This window comes from Mus caroli, unplaced genomic scaffold, assembly GCF_978045245.1.
Source record: "Mus caroli unplaced genomic scaffold, Mus_caroli_1 scaffold_13, whole genome shotgun sequence".
Classification (NCBI taxonomy): domain Eukaryota; kingdom Metazoa; phylum Chordata; class Mammalia; order Rodentia; family Muridae; genus Mus; species Mus caroli.
The window spans coordinates 41136548-41153214 of NW_028227268.1; the positions used below are offsets into that span (position 1 = coordinate 41136548).

Sequence of the window (16667 nt, forward strand, 5' to 3'; positions counted from 1 at the left end):
GGAACCAGGCAGCCTGACCCTATCAGGCACAGTTTTGGCATCAGGCCAGAGTATTCCATAGTCTTAAGACTCCATTCTCATTGTGGTCTGTGCTGTCTGCCATTCTTTATCTAGGGACGATGCTTTGTGATGTTTGGCAATAGGGGCTCAAGCTTAAGCACAATATGCAACCAGCCTAGAGTGTAACAAACCTCCACATTACATGAGGGTCTACTTCCACAGAGTTATCAGTTTTCAGTCCCTGAAGTCTGAGTCTCCCAGGCAGTGAGGGAGCAGGGGCTCAGCCTCAGCCACATCTGCTGGAAAGACTGACCTAAGACTGACCTAACTCTCTGATATGGGAAGAATGTGCTTCTTCATTCGTAATTAAAGCAGTTAGGAGCTTACACTACATGCTCACAAAGCCACTAAGTGGGGTCGGAAAACCCCTTGACATTAAGCATTGGGTAAGAACTCTAGAAAGTGCAGCTGTTGTGCCCGTGGGGTCTGAATTGTCTCCTGAGCTTGGCTAGTCCTCTTGAGCTTCCCCAACCTTCTATGTTCCCACAGAGGCCAGGCTTTCTCAGCAGCTGCCTAGATTTTCTGATGGCCCCTGGCAAGCTGAGCTTTGCTGAGCCCCGTAGCCCCCACTTGTCTGTGGGGGGGGGTAGTGCTGGATCCAGCTGCTGACAGGCAACAGTTCTCTGGTTGGGGCTGGTTATATGATCCAGGTAGATCATAAGGGACTTCTAGTTGCAAAGAAACAGAATCTGGCAATCAAATGCTAATTAGGCAGGCTCTATTTCTTAAGGGTTGCATGCAAAAGGTGGGTGTACTCAATTCAAAGAAAATAACCTTAAAATCCCCGTCCATCCAAATTCTTTCTTGTAAGACATTACCCCCTCATAACTCTTTCCTCTAACCTCCACAACAGCCCCCTCATTTCCCCCTCTGGTCTCTTCTGTCCTTTCTCTCCTCCCATTTCCCCTCCCATCCCTCTCTTTCCCCTTTCCCCATCTTCTCCCTCTCTCTGTCTCTCCCTATTTCCTTAGCCTTCTCCCCCACTCTGTTCTACCCCTCTCTGCCTCTCTCTCCTCCCCTTCCACTCCTTCCTAAGGCTCTTTGCCCAAGCCTTTCTTCTCCCTTACATCTTTAATATGTAGATCAAAACCTTGACAACTTCAGCATTCCCTCCACAGCTCCCTTTAACTGAGTTCTCCACTAGACATAAGCTGGAATCTGATCCAGCTAGCAACAACCCTCCTCCCACCAAGCTGCAGGGTGAGAGATGAGCAATCACTGTCCCTGTTAAAGTCACTTCCGTGTTACAATTTGCAGACTGTTCTCCATCTCTGTTAATGCAATTGCTTGAAGGGCACTTTAAGGATAATCATTATCCATTGATTTCTTTTTTGGTCTGAAGCTTTTTATTCCTCCCAATAAGCTCTGCCAAGTGCTGGCTGCTGGTTCTTATTTTTTAACTGAGGAAAAACTCCGTTGTTTAGAGGGTTTCTAATCCGAGGTCCCTGGATACTCTTAGTGAGGCCAGGTGGACATTCTCTTTTACCCTTTGGTGAGAAAATTCATCTTTTGGCTAGGATTTAAGGATTTCTTCTGGGAAAAACCTCAATGCCACCACAGTATTTCCTGTGTCACATGGTTAATAGCCATCTTCCCCTTCCAGGAGGCAGCTATTCAGGGCTTATACCCCATTGGATGATTTCCTAGGGAGTGATAGAAAGGTAGTGGTAGAAAGATTTTCTCTATTAAGAAATGGAGACTGCCCCCAGTCCCCTATGCCACTGCTGTTCTTCCCAGGAACAGCAGAAAAGGAGCCTGCTGATAGAAAATCACACCCAAAAGTACAGGGACAGCAGCAGAACCTTTGTTTAGAACAAGTTTTGAAAAAAAGCTAAAAGGTACTGGGACTACAGGATTCTGGGAAAGAACCCTGAATGGAAAGATGTGGCTAAGGAGTTGTCTTCTTCCTACGAGCCTTAGTTCAAGTATGGTTCCAGGTCTGCAGCCAGAGATCTGGGAAGTACCATTTGCTCCTATCCACCCTGGCTAGAAGGCAGTTCCTGGGGGTCCTCACCTGGTGCTGCATTTCATCTGTTCTGAGCTAAATTGTGCTTATGTGCCCTGTGGTTGGAGTAAAGGGATAGGAGGAGTCGTTTTCAGTATGCCTTCTTTGAGGGTGTGGTACTGACAATTTACTACCCCCAGTCCCCTGTACCACTATGGTTTCTAGGGCACAATGCCCAGGGATGTCCCAATAGTCTGTGCAGGATGCTGTAGCTTCAATAAGTGACAAATGGGAATGTGTGTTTGCACACTAGGTGTGCATGCACACTTGCATAGTAATAGCGTACATACCTAGCAGAACCTCTTGGTTTAATATCCTTAGCATTCACCAGTCAAATCATTTTCAGGGATGTGGAAAACAGTGTGGCTACTTTTATTAACCCAACAGAACAAATTGGGTGATTTTCCCCCCAAATACTCTATCACTGTGCTGCATCCTGAGCGTGATGTTTTGATGTAGAAATGTGTGGCTCTTCCAGGCCCCTGGAACAGAAAATGAAAAGACCACTTTTCAGTTCAAATATTCATTGCAACAGGGGAACAAAGCCAAGGAAATTATTTCCTCACCTACCCCAGCCAAAGCATACTCATTGAGAGTGAGCTTCCTTCCTCCTTGTTAACATCTCATTTCTGGTCCTTCCTACCCACTTTCCAAACCCACCCTTGGTGCACAGAAGCAAGCTGGGCTGGCTCACCAGGGAGGTAGCCAGATAAGTCAAGGAGAACAGAATAGAAGGGAAAATGGAGAGAGAGGCACCAAGAGCTGCTTACTGCCTATTCAAAAATGGCATCTCAGCTGACAGCTGATTGTAAGGGACAGGACAGACAGAGGGATAGGAAGGTAGAGTGAACTAGTGGGAATTCCTCAGTTGACGCCTTCACATCTGCAGAGAGGCATTCGAAAGGGTGTTCCCTCACAAATCCTGACTCTGAGAAAGAAATTGAGGGAAGAAGAGAGCCAGGCATCAGGAAGGTAGAGTGAACTAGTGGGAATTCCTCAGTTGACGCCTTCACATCTGCAGAGAGGCATTCGAAAGGGTGTCCCCTCACAAATCCTGACTCTGAGAAAGAAATTGAGGGAAGAAGAGAGCCAGGCATCTCCCAAGTGGCCCACTGGTTTGCCGGCTCTGGGAGCAACCAGAGTGAGAGGGCTTAATCTTGAGGTGTGAGGACAGATGGGCTGGCACATGGCAGGATAATGACAAGGAGGAGAAGAGGTTGTCTTCACTCTTGCAGGCACCTCAGGCTGACTCAGAAAGACAGGCAACAAGATGGGATGTTGATCTTAATGACCCTTCTTAGATGTTCAAACTACCTTGTAACCATTAGAAGAACAGCCAGAGATGCATGTTGTAGTAGATACTCAATTTCAATAGGAGTTTTCCACCCTCTCTTAGATCATTTAATTTCCAAATAAAAGACACAAAACCTTTGTACTTATAATAAGCCTTTAAATCACCCAAGTTAGGCAGATATCTACCCTCTGAGCTATTAGTGTCTTCTTCCCTATCAATAACTCCAAATTATAAACTTGTCATGCTCTTAACTCCTATTGTCCAGCCCTCATGGCCATGTTTTCATGACTCACAAACCTCATGGTGTCTTCTCCTCTCTCCACCTTCTCCCCTTTTTGTGGTCTCCTCCAACACCAAACCCAGGAACCAAAACATCACCTACCCTGACATAAGCTATCAGCATCTTTATTTAACCAATAGTTTTAAATTAAGGAGCAAGGTCACATAACATCACTTGGTATACCTGCGGCTTCTCTTGTCCATGGAGGCAATCAGGGCCAGTATTTAGCATTACAATACATACCAACAGACCGCAACAGATGTACAAAGCATGTCTGTGTCCCAAGATTCAGAAGACTGCTGCACAAAGTCACATGGTGAGAGCTTTTCTCTCTGTTAAAAAAAAAAAAAAAAAGAAAAGAACAAAGGAAAAAAAGTTCAAACAAGAAAACAAAACAAGATGTACTGGCTGGTCTTGTGTGTCAACTTGACACAAGCTGGAGTTATCACAGAGAAAGGAGCCTCCCTTGAGGAAATGCCTCCATAAGATCCAGCTGTAAGGCATTTTCTCAATTACTGATCAAGGATGGGAGGATCCATTGTGAGTGGTGCCATCCCTGGGATGGTATCCCTGGGTTCTACAAGAAAGCAAGCTAGGGGAAGCAAGCCAGTAAGTAGCATCCCTCCATGGCCTCTGCATCAGCTCTTGCCTCCAAGTTCCTGCCTTATGTGAGTTCCAGCCCAGACTTCCTTTGGTGATGAACAGCAATGTGAAAGTGTCAGCTGAGTAAAGCCGTTCCTCCTCAATTTGCTTCTTGGTCATGATGTTTTGTGCAGGAATACAAACCCTGACTAGGACACAAAGAATGACAAACCCCACAGTCCTGTAAATATTCCATGAGCCAATTAGCTTTCATGTGTTATGTGTGCATATGCATGTGTGAGTGTGGTGTACATGTAATGTCTATGCACATGTGTGTGTTAGTGTGCTGTATGGGCACAGAGACTAGAGGGGGGCATTGAAAGGTCCTTTATTATTTCTCATTTCTTCCTTTGAAGAAGGCTGGCAACCAACAAATCCCTGCATTCTTTCTGCCTTCTGCACCCCAAGTCACTAGAGTTACAGGTACACCTGGGACCACACCCTAAGTGTTATGTGGGTGATGTAGTCCAGATTGAGGTCCTCACACTTGTACAATGACTGCAGTTATCTGATGAACCATCTTCTCATTCTCCTATTACCATATTGTCATCGTGTCCTGTGCACAGTTTCTCTGCATGCAGTAGCATTCAGAGTCTCTCTCAGTATTCATATATGCATACAATGATTTTTTTTGCATTCATTCATACATATGCATTCATTGTCAGGTTTTACAAAATTGAGATAATACACTGTTGTCCTGAAACTTGCTTGCTTCTCCAGACAACATTCGTGGGCCTCATTCCCTGCCAATTCATACAAAACATTACCAGTCATTGCCAAAGTTTCACAAGGCTAGTGATGTGGGTAGGCCCCAAGGGAGCACCCAGCCCTTTGATGAATGATGTTTCTATGTTTTTCTAGGCATCCCCAGGTGTGCCTGGAGTACCCCTTTGTGACTCCCACTAAAGTCATGGCAGTGAGGTTCTTTCCTGAGGAGGACCTGCCAAGAAAGGAGGGTTGGAGATGTGAGACTGCTCCCTATTAACAAACAGGGAAAACGCTTGCTCTGTGCCCGTGGAGCTGTCTTCATACAGAGACACACTAAAAATAGTCCACCTGTCTCCTCATCACTCTGTTTATTAAACTGTCTTTCGTAAGGAGGCTCAGCATATCCAGTAGGGTTTAAAAATACACACTCCAACAATTCAGCTGCCGAGCAGATGAAATGGTGCCTCCCACTTAAGGAGTTCGTGCCTGCTGCTCTGGCACACTGAAGCTCTTCATGTAAGAGCTGGTTCTGGGTGGATACCAGCCAGTGGGAAAACAGAGTGGCCTGCTAACTTCCCTACCCACTCTGCCCACAGCTGGGGGATAGCAGTCTAGTTAGTTGTGTCACTTAAACTCCAGTTTCTAGGAACAAAAGAAATGCCTAGTGTTAAATAAAGAAAGATTTTTTTTTCTTAAGATTTCATTTTGGGGTGTGTGTGTGTGTGTGTGTGTGTGTGTGTGTGTATGCATTGCATACAGGTATTTTCACATGAAGTAAAGGGTGTTGAATTCCCTGGAGCTGGAGTCTTTCTGAGCTGCCCAAGAAGGGATGCTATGACAGAAACTCAAGTCCCCTGGAAAAGTGCACTTAACCACAGAGTCATCTCTCTATCCTGTAAATAATACACTTAGAGCAATTAGCCTAGTAAGTGAGCTGTCGTATTAAACCTTACATCACCACTGTTCTTATTGACCTATACAAATACAAATGTTGTGTATAGTTCAGCTGAACTGTGGCATCGTCACTCTCATCTCTATAAATGGTGTCACTGGCAGCCAGCTATTTGATTTAAAACATTAAGTTGGAAATGGAAAGCTAGACTTGGCTGATAAATATTTTTTATTGGTTTATAGTATTTATTTGTTTTCCTGGTTATTGCATGCTTTATTACATTCTAAATAACAGAAGTGTGCAACTTGGAAAATGTGAGATTCTACATTAGTCTCTGTCTAAAATAAGCACTGCAAAAAAAAAAAAAATGGCTGAGTGCTTAAAGTCCTGATTCCTGAGGTCTTGCCCTGAGAAAGTGGCCCCACTTTACCTCTGAGCTGACCAGCTTTCAGGCCCCCTGGTTCTTCCCTCCTATTGCTGTGTACAGTGTCCTCTTGGATTCCACTCATGTAGACTGATCAGCCTATCACCACTCTCTACCCATGGTCATGGTTTCAGAAGGTTTAGTGGTGGGGATGTTATGGCAGAGCAGAATGGAGTAGCGCTACAGCATAGCAGCCAGGAAGCAAAGAAGGGGAGTGCCAGGGTCTTCCTCTCTGGAAACAGCCTCACAGGTACACTCATAAGCATGCCTTACTGATCTCCATGGTAATTCTAAATCAGCCAAGGTGGCATTGAAGACTAATTATCACATCCATTCAACAAACAACAACATTCATTATACAACAGTTCAAAGAGTAAGCATAGCCTTTTAGTGACATAGAACCTTCCATATCAGTCCCCAATTATTAAGTTGTTATGTGTCACACCTACTAGGCACTAGGACAGTGAACCCTAACTATGATGGTATATAGCTAGGATATCAGTGACAACAATAAAAACAAGAACTAGCAGCTCATCGTTCATGGATCAGATGTGTACACGCTGCCTGAATGGTCACATTTGATTCCTTTAATTACCCAAAGGGAGCAGTGTTATTATTCCCATTTCACAGATGAGGAAGAAGGCCCAGAGGAGAAAATGGCACCTTAGGGCTCATATCATGAAATGTCAGAGCTCTTATTTGAAACCCAGACTCCGAAGAGTTGTAATATGTCATAGAGACTTGAGTAGCTTGGTCTTGATGGGGGTACCAATATATTCAAGATATAGTTAGATGGATCTGTAAGCCCATGCAAGTAAGATTCCTTTCTCCTGGGAGGATGACAAAGGAGCCAGGACAAGCTTCCTGAAGACAGTACGCACAGCTTGTCACTGAATGCTGATATGGTTCCTGAAAATATGAAGAGTGTAGTGTGGGAGGAGAGAGCAGTGTAAGCCAGGACCTTAGGACACGGCACAGCCTGGCTTTTGGAGGATAGAGTGGTCAAGTGAGAAACTGGGGGAGGAAACCACAGATATTATTAGTCGTGAGATCTCAAAGTCTCACAGATGACAGGCAGCTACCAAGAGACTCACAATACAGAGTAGAAAGGTCACTGGCCAGTTGTAGAAGGTCCAATGTCCATCAAGCACTCACATGAAGGATGGATATGCAGGAGAATGGGGTCCTGAAGAGCTTGGACTGGAAAACCTAGGAAGACCTGGTCCCATAGAAAGCTCAACAAAGCAACTGCACTGTAAGCACATGTAGATCTTGACCCAGCACCTTCCCCGCTTTGCTAGTTGATACTGTTTGTGAGAGACAAACCTCCTCTGGGGTTCCTATTGATGAAATTGCTCTGAAACCTCCAGTTCCATGGACTTCACTCATGTCTTTTTTTCCAGTGCTGTTAATGGTGAAGATCTGCTGGTGAAGACTGATTCTGCTACTCTAGCATTTTGACTTTAGATTCCTAAATGTGCTCCCATTGCTTTCACAGGCTGAACTGATTCCAGATCAAGTTCAAGATAGTGCATAGGGTCTTGACTATGCAACCTCCTTGTGGCATTTTTTAGCCTTCTAAGTTCTAAATGAATGTAGTCTCTCTTCCCCCATTTAATTCATGGAGTCAAGAGGCAACTACCTCCCTTATTCTATAGCTAATACCTGTGTTAATACAAGTCTGCATGTACTGCTTGGTTAACACTACTTCCTGGTGATTTTTACAGATGTGTTATGGAAGCAGAACAGTGCTGTGATTTCCCCCCAGAGTCCACCAACTGGGAGAGATGTATGTTGATGATGTAGCTGACTAAAGTCTCCCCCGGTTGAATGAAAAGTTGACTCTATCTGACAATTAAGTTTTCTAATTTTCAGCATAATCATCCTCATGCCACAGCAAATCTGGGGGGAGATTTACCAAATGGAAATGTTGAAGAAGAGCTTCCAGAGACCAGAGAGAAAGTCATAACTGGGGACTGAATCTCTCTCTGACTTTGGAAGCTGGTTTATGAGATGAGCTAAAGTTCTGGGGGAGTGGGGGGAGAGGGGGCAAAAATTGCAGGCCCATGAGCAGTTCAGCCAGGTGTCTGTTGACATCACATACTCTATCTAGGTTCTCTGGGAATATATGGATGAGGGCTGATGTGGTCTTGGGAGGTTAGCCCACACTCACATCAGAGAGGACTTAGGGTGGCTGTTGTCTTCAAACACTAACACTCTACATGGAGAAGGCACTCTGCCAGGCCTGAGCTGCATCAGCCGTGTGGGCTTTGATATTAGGCCAACTTGAGTTCAGACCCAGCCTGGCCCTTGCTAGAAATTGAAAGCTTGTGTTGATAAGTATGTCCCCTTCTATTAAATGGAGGTACACTTGGATCAATCTCAAAAGGCTACAATAGGGATTAAGTCCAAGAAGAGGTGTTGACAGTGTGAAGGGACAGGCTGGATGCTAACAGAAATGGTAATCATCATTACCAGCCAAGATACAAGCACAAAAAGCCAGATGGATAGGAATCTCACTCCATGAGCAAATCAGAGGAATACATACAGAAGAGGAAAAGTTGGCTCAAACTAGGTCTGCAGTGCTGGGAGACCCCTGGGCATCCAAGACCACATTCTTCAACCTAGGTTGTTCTTTTGTTTTCTTCCTGACCCACAAAGGTTGCCCCAGCATGGGAAGCCTCCACCTACACTCAAATTGGAGAGTAAGCTTGAGTTCACTGGGTGCTGGGAGCACAGCCGATGTGAGCCATTAGAGTCGGCTTAGCAGCCAGCGCCAAATGGCTTATCTCTGCTTCCCAGTGGAGCCAAATCAAATCCATGAAAAATATTAGGGTTTTTTTTCCAAGCCATGTTGAGTAAACCAGATGCTGGCAGCAGACAGCTAATTGGCTTGTGTTATTCTCTGTTGGAAAACATTGAACTCAACAGTGAGGTTCACCTTCCAGGACTGGGAGCTTTGTCACCCGTCAACTCTACTGATCTATGCTCCATCTCCTCCACCACCCGGCCCACTAATTCTTCCTGGTGGGAGGAAACCTTGCATCAGTGGGATGAGCAACAGCAGGAGAGAGAGAGAGAGAGAGAGAGAGAGAGAGAGAGAGAGAGAGAGAGAGAGAGAGAGAGAGAGAGGGGAGAGAGAGAGAGAGAGAGAGAGAGAGAGAAAGAGAGCTACAATTTGGTCCTTCTACCCAAACCACAGCCACGCTTCAGGCTTCTGTCGACCATGTGTTTACCAGAGAAACATTTACCGAGTGGCTGCTGTGAAGAGAGAGGAATAGATACAACATTTCTGATATTTAGGGATGTTCAGACCCAGAACATCTGTGGGATGATTCCATACACTCGTGCTGTAACTTCCAGGCAGTATTGGCTATTCCTTCCTGTGTTATTAAATTATTCCAAAAATTAGAAGCTTAAATGGGCAATCTGTTTTGTTTATGTAGGCTTGCTTGCATGTGTGGATGTATGTGCATATGGGTGAGAGTACTGTGTGGATGCATGTGCACATGTGTGAGAGTACATACATGTGTGGATGCATGTGTACATGTGTGAGAGTTCATTATGTGTGGATGCATATACAGGAAGAACAATACCTGTTAGCTCATGGATTTCATGGAAGTTACCTAGGTGGATGATTCCCTCACAAGGTGTTTCTTGAAGTTAGAGTCAGGCTGGTGGCTAGGGAATTTATTATTTGAATCCAGGAACAAGGAAGATGTATGCTCAAACTAAGTCTCAAAGGTGGAGGACCTGAGGTTTTTGTTTGTGGTTGGTGAAGACTTAGGTCTTTGCTTTTTTTTTTTTTTGTTTTGTTTTGTTTTGTTGTTGTTTTGTTTTGTTTTGTTTTGTTTTGTTGTGGTTTTTTGAGGCAGAGTTTCTCTGTGTTGCCCTGGCTATTCCAAAACTCCTCTGTAGACTAGGCTAGCCTCGAACTCAGAGATCCAACTGCCTCTGCCTCCCAAGTGCTGGGAATAAAGACATGTGCCACCACTGTCCTGCTGAGTTAGGTTATTCTTAATGTGTCACTCTTCACAAGTTGACTGTTTTGTATCATGGAGTTGGGTTCCCCTAGACCAAGGGGATAAAAGTAGGGGCAAATATCAGTAGACAGGGCTCTTTAGAAGCCATGATCAAGGCTAACTATATTCTTTTTCATGATATGCTCTTTGAAAATAAGTTTTAGATTTAATCAATAGTGGAATGAATAGACTGAGGAATAGATGGATGGATGGACAGATGTAATGGTCCCCTTAGCTAAGATTCCCAAATCCTTTTCTTTATGATAAAGCATAGTGTTCAGGGTTTGGTCTTATATCATGAAAGTTATATAACCTTGAAGGGACCATGTAGAATAAAATGGCCCACTTCATTCTAAAGGTAAGCCTGGGGGATGGTACAAGCTGTCAAACGTTAGACCACTCAGTAGTAAATCAGGACTGCCATGACAGACTTCTCTTTCAATGTTTCTTCTCCAACAACACGGAAAAGTACTGTGTGCACTTGACCCAGAATTCCTACCTGCCTCATAGAGAGATAGAGAGGAAATCACAAAAAAGTAGTGTGTGCACTTGACCCAGAATTCCTACCAGCCTCATACAGAGATAAAGAGGAAATATAACTTGTTGAAGTCCAAAACCATATGGGATTCACTGACCCAGACACCTCCTCTGCTTTGATCCAAGGGCCCATTGATTTTTGTTCATTCAGCAGATCCAGTCCCACTCCGGACACCAAATGTTGCCATGGGACTTTATTTAGAACAGGGTACTCAACACCATGCTCCCTGGCATGTCTCAGAATGCTTTGCTGCTTTCAGGTATACCTGTCTATAAATTCACTCCTTGTCAGTCTAGGACTTTCTTAAGTGGATCTTTCCCTCTACTGAAACATCCCTGTGGATGCACCATAAACGTTGACATTTCTCCAGAGCAGGATGTTTTTGAAAAAATATTTTAGATGAATGCCAGGCCAGGCTTCACGAAATGTCATGGTGACTTTCCAAAGAGACCTGCCAGGAGCTAGGGTGAGTAAAAATAGCCACTGCTCTGTGTGGATGTGAAAAGAGTAAAGATCACAGAGAGACGAGTTTATTTGTTTTTTAAATAATTATTTCTAAGTGGTTCTGGGCCTGCAGAATGCGTCAGACAGACAGGCAGGCAGGCAGGCAGGCAGGCAGGCAGGCAGAAGCTCTATGTCTGACACCAGAGGGAGAAGGCAGAGAAGGGCAGCAGATGGGAGAGAGGGGGATGGAGTCTCTGGTTCTAGCCCCAGCCAAGAATTTTATAAAGCTTGGAAAACCCCTCTTGGATAGCAAGCCTCAGTTTCTCCAGCTGGACTAGAATGTGAGGGGAATAAAAGCAGCTAGGAAATACTATGCAAATGGATACATATAGAAAATGGGGAAAATACACACATTTTAAAAAACAGTGCAGACAGAGACTTGGGCAAAGAGAAGGCGAATTTTCATTCAAGGGGGAGATCAGCACCCCGGACAGATCCAGCCAACTGTGCTTTCCCTGACTGTTCAGTCAGGGTTGTCGCTCGACTTTACAGTCATAAGATATCTTCCAGGCAGCTAGATAAGCACAGAAGGTTGACATCTGACATCTGGACTCATCTTCTGGGCGATCTCTTTCTGGAATTATAATCCGTGGGCTAACTGAGATTCTGAGGCAGAAATTAGTTCCCCACTTCCTGTGAGGCTGAATACAGAAACCAACACTTGCCAAGCACTGGCCCTCCAGCATCAAATTAGCATATTAGTTAAAATACACATACATACACAGCCACAGCATTGGCGATTAGGAGCTCCAGAGGCTGTAGTATCTCTCCACTCTCAGTTTGGGGAGGGGAAACCTTGGATCTCATAGACCCCACTGCCTGGGTTAAGCTACCTGTCGTTTGGAATTCGTAAGAATGATGGTGCCTTACAGATATTTGGTTCAGGTCCCAGCATGCTCAGTGTATGAATCTAGAATCTGGAAGGGTGAAAAGAAACATTAAACACTTGCATATTCCAGGCCCTTAATAAATAACTAAACAATGTGGTTTAATTTAATTCTTAAGAGATAAATCTGGGGCTGGAGAGATGGCTTAGTGGTTAAGAGCACTGACTGCTTTTCCAAAGGTCCTGAGTTCAAATCCCAGCAACCACATGGTGTCTCACAACCATCCTTAATGAGATCCAGCGCCCTCTTCTGGTGTGTCTGAAGACAGCTACAGTGTACTTACTTATAATAATAAATAAATAAATCTTTGGGCCGGAGCGAGCAAAGCCAGAGTAAGCAGGGCCAGAGAGAGAGAGAAGAGGGGCCGAAGAGAGAAAAAAAGTGTCTGAAAACAGCTACAGTATACTTACACATAAATAATAAATAAGTCTTTAAAAAAAGAGAGATAACTCTGAAGCAAGATTTGTCACTTCTCTCTTGCATAAGATTCTTTGATACATTTTCATTAATATTCTAGATAGCATACAAATTGGGTTCCAATATGTCACTTTGTACAGGCTTATCATTGTACTATGTCCACAAATACCCTCTTTTTTCACCCCCTTTCATAGTTTTACACCTATAAGGAGCTTAAATATCAGAGTGTAGAAGAACCAGTAGTTACCTGATGTAGATGCTAGTCTGATTCCAGATGATCCAACAGCCAAAGCCATGTTCTTTCCCTTGAAAAAATGGTTGCTTTTGCACAGCTGGATTTTATAAATGATTGAAAGGTTCAACTGTCAAAGGTCAGCTTTCACAACGCAGGGTGAATTGAGGCAGGGTGTAGAGAAGGCGACTGATCACTCAGCAGATCTTTCTCTGAGGAAACAAAGCTTGATTCTCTGAGGGCCAGTGAGAAGCTCCGTGAGGCTGACAGAAAGGGTGAGGAAACATACACACACACACACACACACACACACACACAGTGGATGAAGCAAATTTCAATAAGCTCCAAACATTTTATATACATACATACACACACATATACATACATACATACATACATACATACATACATACACACACATAACACATTTGGTAGATGGAACAAAGCTCCAAACAACTTTACATATATACATACATATATACATACATATATACATACATATGTACATATGTTTGGTGGATAAAGCAAAGTTCCAACAAGCAAGCTCCAATGACTTTACTTTTTTTCTCTTAGCCTTTTATACCACCTAAGACAAAAAAATTCTCTATGTAAAAAATAAAAAAAAGATTACCTCACAGCTACAAGTTACATATTCTTTAAAAACAATTGCCACTAGAACATATTCTTCAGGAACAGATTAAAAGCATTACACAAAAGGAGAGGATTATTGATTATGCTGTCTTCTTTCAAAACCAGACCTAATGAAACATCTCCCATCTATCTTTCTCTCCACAACTTCATTGTAAGCCCACAGCAATAACTTTTGTCAATGATGAACAAAGTTTAATCAAGTCAGTCTACCGTAGCAAGTTTTCCCCTATGCTTAGCTGACAATAATTTGTATTTACCAATAAGCAGATAATCATCTATCTTATATCTTAATTTTGAAGACTTGTTCAGCTAAACTAGTTAATCATCTAGTCTCTACTCCTATACACAGATTTACTCTTAACTCATAACCTTATCTTTTCATGGTGCACACTGAACCCTGTGGCAACATCACTAGATCACAAGATCTAGGGACTTGGACCCAACCTAGAATGAATGTTTTTCTTTGAACATTAACTTGTCCCAAGCCTATTTTTCTCTGCCAAGTACAATAATGTGCTAGTAACACATGAAATCTCACTGTATTCCTTTTTGAACCTATTGCAGTCCTCACTGTCCTTCAAGGGAGGGGCACATTGTACTCTTCATTCTAACTTCATTATATCTTTCTGGCAAAACAACTTAAGCTCCTTAAAGTTTCCATCAACTACTCTTACTTCCTAAAAAATTTTAAATCAAATTAGGAATTCTATAAAATCATTAATCCATTCAAATAATATTATTTTATGAAAGTTCATCTTCATAGTGACTTGCAGGAAAATTGCCCAGTAGAGTGGCCTGTCTCCCAAGAAATTATCTCTTCCACACCCAATCACACCATACAGGAGAAATATAGCAATGACAAACATGAGAAGGAACAGCAGCTGCAAGAAGCAGTCCAGAGATGAACCCCCAGAGCTGTGGCTCTCTGAGGTACATCCATCATACCTACGTGAAATGGTGAGCCGTCTTCAGAAAGTTCACTTGCCCACTACAGCTCCTCCTGCATGGCATCCACCGTTCAACATAGCCATTTTATACAGAGCTCACAGTCTCTCTTTCTTCCTCTCTCCCTCTCTGTTGTTCTCTGTGTCTGTTTGTCTGTCTCTGTTTCTGTCTCTCCCTCTCTTATACATGTGTGTTGCATACACAAACATTTTCTTTTTCTTTAACTGTAATTAGTTCTATTGCTGACTCAGTCCTAAAACATAATCTTAACAGAAGGTTCTCTGAGCTTTTTTCCTTTGCCCTTGCCCATGTGAAGAATTCCACTTTGTCCTTTAAGGCCCAGCCCAGATGTTGGCTGAATGTCAGTAAGCTTTCAAACTCTCTCCTCCATTCTCCCATCACACACACACACACACACACACACACACACACACACACACACACACATACACCACCTTCAACAAAAGTCATTTTCTAACAATCCTTGAATCTCAGATGCCTAGTGCTGTGTCAAGCACCTAGTAGGACCATGCAAAGCACATACAGGAGGAAAGAAGGAATGAAGGAAAGAAGGGAAGATGAATAGAAAGGAAGAAGGAAGATGGGGGAAGAGTCATACAGAAATAATAGAATTTAAGACAATGCAATTAGTGTGCATGACGCTGACAGCCAACATTTATTGAGATACTTGGCAGTCTATGCTCTGTTCTGGGTGTTTAATGTGTATCATCTCATTTAATGCTTGCAATAACCCTGAGGTAAGTACTATTATCACCCCAATTAAGCAGATTAAATTTCTCTTTCAAAGCCACACAGCTAATTAAAAGATTTTTAGTAGAAGATTTAGAAGATAAATCTAAAAGATTCAGAAGGAATGTTTTAGTAGAAGATCTAATTAGTGGAAGATTAGTAGAAAATAATTAAAAGTTTGAACCCTAGCAGTTTGGAAGCAGAGCTTTTCCAAGACCTGTATGTCTGTGCTGTTTAGACTACAGAGACAGGAACAAGTCCTAAGGTGCAGCTTTGCCAGGTCTTACTCACTTAGCTTTGCACATCAGGTGTCAGCTGGCTTAGCTGGATAATCTTCTGCTTCCCCATCTAAACTGTGGTATCAATCCTATCTACCTTGAAGGGTTGTGCAAGGATGATGCATCTATCATAATGAGCTGCCAAGTACCAGCCTCTGCTTGGAGAGGGGTTGAGGAAGGGGTGTCTGGGAGCAGCAAAACAAAGGACTCAAAGTCACACACTGGGTCCAAGCTGACTGCCTATGTTCTGCTCAAGACAGCTTTCAGATTCTTCCTCCTCCTCCTCCTCCTCCTCCTCCTCTTCCCCCTCCCCCTCTCCCCTCCTCTTCCTCCTCTTTCTTCTTCTTCTTCTTCTTCTTCTTCTTCTTCTTCTTCTTCTTCTTCTTCTTCTTCTTCTTCTTCTTCTTCTTCTTCTTCTTCTTCTTCTTTCTCTCGCTCTCTCTCTCCCTCTCTCTCCCATTCTAAAAAATTCTCTGGATAGCTCATCTTTTGCAGATCAAAAGCCAAAGCCCAGTCTTACATATCAATTTAGTCATTTCTTCAGGTTCCCCTTTTATTATCTTATGAATCAGCATTTCAGGCCCCTAACTCCTTGATTCTTAAAAAGAGACAGTAAGCAGAAGCACAAGCAATAAGATAGCTAGGTAGGACCCTGTCTTGAAATTACCATTTCTATAACACCTGGTCTGGACCTAAACTGCCTCTGTCCCAGGCTGACCTTTAACCATGGATCTGCCTGCCTTTGTGAGCACCAACCAACCAACCAACCAACCAACAAACAAATAAACAAAAACTTATCTGGGTGGGATCTTGCCTTGCAATCACCTCTCCATAAATCTCTTTATCCCCTTTCTTAGTATCTGTCTGACAAGCTGGCTCATAGATCAGCTGCCTCTGTTCCTTTATATCTGTGAGGTTCCCTATACATTTCATATTACATTTTTATATTTTGCATAGTTGAGAAATTATATATTTCTGAACTCAGGTTTTCAGCATTCTTTCCCACAGCCTTAAGGACTGTCCTGGAGGTCACAGCATTCTACCATTTTGCTGAGACGTAGACAAACCCTCAGCTCCCAGACTTGCACTGTCTCAGATTATCATGGAGTCATTAACCTTGGCAGAGAGGACATTCCAT

General features: G+C 43.3%; 1 long non-coding RNA gene across 1 annotated transcript; it reads right to left on the minus strand.

Annotated features, from left to right (window-relative positions):
- Positions 1–2414: 2414 nt before the first annotated feature.
- On the minus strand, positions 2415–12996 carry LOC110305190 (uncharacterized). Its single transcript, XR_002379141.2, has 3 exons — positions 12921–12996; positions 3883–3971; positions 2415–2547 (listed from the first exon to the last, which is right to left on the minus strand). It is a non-coding gene; the product is annotated as an uncharacterized LOC110305190 (long non-coding RNA).
- Positions 12997–16667: the final 3671 nt, after the last annotated feature.